Source organism: Trachemys scripta, chromosome 12 (genome assembly GCF_013100865.1).
Source record: "Trachemys scripta elegans isolate TJP31775 chromosome 12, CAS_Tse_1.0, whole genome shotgun sequence".
NCBI classification, from domain to species: domain Eukaryota; kingdom Metazoa; phylum Chordata; order Testudines; family Emydidae; genus Trachemys; species Trachemys scripta.
The window spans coordinates 35,242,803-35,245,929 of record NC_048309.1 but is presented as its reverse complement, the minus strand read 5'-3'; the positions used below and the strand labels follow the sequence as shown (position 1 = coordinate 35,245,929).

At 49.1% G+C, this 3,127-nt stretch overlaps 1 pseudogene; it reads left to right on the top strand.

Annotated features, from left to right (window-relative positions):
* Positions 1 to 926, top strand: LOC117885361 (annotated as a pseudogene).
* Positions 927 to 3,127: the final 2,201 nt, after the last annotated feature.

The window sequence follows — 3,127 nt, the reverse complement described above, 5'->3', positions numbered from 1 at the left end:
ATGGAACAGCAGAACCTCACCAGTAGAGTAAAAGAATTTCTTCTTGTGGGTCTAACCCAGAGTCTGGCACTGCAGAGATTCCTCTTTGTAGTCTTCTTCATAGTCTACATGATGACCTGGCTGGGAAACCTCACCATCATCATCACCGTGATCACTGACCACCAGCTCCACACCCCTATGTACTTCCTGCTGGGAAACTTGGCATTCATTGACCTGAGCGAGTCCTCGGTCACAGTGCCAAAGATGCTGTGGGACCTCCTGTCCAAGCAAGAGACAATCACGTTTGGTGGTTGCATGTCACAGATGTTTTTTTTCCACTTCACCGGGGGCGCCGTGGTTTTCTTCCTCATGGTGATGGCACTTGATCGGTATGTGGCTATCCATAAACCTTTGCACTACCTCAGTATCATGAACAGGGGTGTGTGTGTAGGGCTGGTGGTCGGGGCTTTGTCCATTCCATTGTCCAGGTTGCACTGACAATCCAATTGCCTTTCTGTGGACCCAATACACTGGACAATTTCTACTGTGATGTCCCTCAGGTGATCAAATTGGCTTGCACAGACACCTACATGGTGGAGTTGCTGATGGTCTCCAACAGTGGGCTCCTCACCATCATCATCTTCATCATCTTGATTGTGTCATACACAGTCATCTTGGTCAAGACCCATGTCCCAGAAGGGAAGCACAAAGCTCTGTCCACCTGCGGAGCCCAGGTTGTGGTGGTGAGCATCCATTTCATGTCCTGTATCTTCATATATGCTCGACCCTTCCGGAAATTTTCCATGGACAAAGCAGTATCTGCTCTCTACACGGTCATCACCCCAATGCTCAACCCCATGATCTACACGCTGAGAAACACCGAGATGAAGAATGCCATCAAGCGATTAATGAATAGGGTGTTCTCATGTAGGAAACCAAATATGTAACCTCTTCGTTAGTGGGTCAGTCTTAAGTTTGAAACATGTAAAATTAAAGTAGGTGTTCTCAGTTTAAAAGGGGTTTTGGTTTAGATGAGGGAGAAAGAGCAAGAACGAATACAATTAAAAAAATCTTCATGAGAATCAAGAGCACAGTGCATTTCTTTCTGTTTCTAACAGTCTACAGCAACTTTGGCAACAAAATGGCTACTGTCGGTAACAGAATTGTGAATATACGTGATACACCAAACAATGACTTAACAGTTACGTGGTAACAAATTTCAGTTAAACATTTTTTTTCTATTGAAAATAGGTTTTAGACATTTTCATCTACAACATTTAGGGTTTTTTCTAAAAACCAAAACTCTGAAAAAAAATTGTTTTTGTCAACTAAAAATAGAATTTTTTCAGATATCAGTGTTTCAGTTGCAGTTAAAACCTGGGTTGGTTTGTTTTGTTTGTTTCCCCTGGGAAAAAATAAGATCTGTAATATTTTAAATTGTCATCAATACTGGGGGGGGGGGGGGGGAAGGAAAGGAGGAATATTTCTCTGACAGGTCTGTTAATTGCTATTATTAATATCTCCATATATTATTGTTATTCGCCACAGAATGGTGGCGTTAGTATATGTTTGTAAGAGAGCTTAACACAATGTGGCCTTGATCCTGTTTGGAGTTTCTAGGCACTATGCGGGAAAAAAAACAATGTTTATATTGTTACCCCCTATATATCCAAACTTGTCCTCTAAGCCTCAGAGCAACTCCCAAGGAGGGCAGGGATTATGGCGTAAAGTCACATCTCCCCATTAGGCTGGAAACCGGGCTAAATTCCTGGAATTAGAAGCCTCTTCTGAGAAGGACCACCTCCCTTGTAACTTTTAATCTATCCTCACCTGGGATGAGGAACACCTCCTGTTCAAGTCATCCCCACTCCCTGAGGGAGAAGATAGAGGTCTATAAAATCATGACTGGTGCGGAGAAAGTAAATAATGAAGTGATAGTTATTCCTTCTCATAGCACAAGAACTAGGGATCATCAAATTAAATTAATAGGCAGCAGGTTTAAAACAAACAAAAGGAAGTATTTCTCCACACAATGCACAGTCAACCTGTGGAACTCTTTGCCAGAGGATGTTGCGAAGGCCAAGACTATAACAGGGTTCAAAAAAGAACTAGATAAATTCATGGAGGATAGGTCCATCAATGTCTATTAGCCAGGATGGACAGAGATGGTGTCCCTAGCCTGTTTGCCAGAAGCTGGGAACGGGCAACAGGAGATGGACCACTTGATGATTATCTGTTCTGTTCATTCCCTCTGGGGCACCTGGCATTGGACACTGTCGGAAGACAGGATACTGGGCTAGATGAGCTACCTTTGGTCTGACCCCATATGGCCCTTCTTATGTGTTCTGAAGAAGGGATTTGACTAGGGCAGTCACCTGAGAAATAGCAGATCTTGTCCTCAGGCAGAGGGGGAACTTGAGCTAGAAGCCTCCCTGTAGTGAGTCGGTGTGGCTCCCCTCCTGCCCAGAAGAGGGAGCACCCTTGCAGGCACCGGAGTGGGTGGAGCCACCGCCACCTGTTCCCACCCCCCGGAAGTCAAGGGGCGGGACAGAAAGTATAAAGGCCGGCCGCCGGAGCTCAGTCAGCCCCCAGCCACCACAGGGAGCAGACATGCGGCCGGGAGCTCCCGGCCGGGAGACCTCCGAGGCCCGAGGCCAGTGCCCTAACTGGCCGGAGCTGCCCCGGGCCCACTACGAGGAGGAGCCGCCGGAGCCCGTCCACTCCCGTCGTTGGGAGGAACCCTTGGAACCCCCCCACACTAACCCTGAAGGCGAGACCGCACCAGAGCCCCTCTGCCCCTGCTGTTACCCGGAGGAGCCGCCCGAGTGCAATTGGCCGGATTTCCCCACAAAGCTGCTGGACCTGCCACCAAGCCCTGGCCGAGAGGAGCCCATGCTGGTGGACTGGCCCGGGCCCGGTGCCACGAACGAGGTAGGCCCTGAGGGGGAACCTGGAAGTAGCCCGGGGGTAGCTGACCCCGGTCAGGCTGCAGACGCATGTGAGTCAATGTCAGTGTGTTTCGGTCAGGATACCCCACTGACCAGCAGTGGTAGTAACCGCTGCTAGGGCCCCGGGCTGGAACGCAGTGGAGTGGGTGGGCCTGCGTTCCCTCCTGCCACCCCCGCTCACGGGTGGCAGGCTTCCCCCT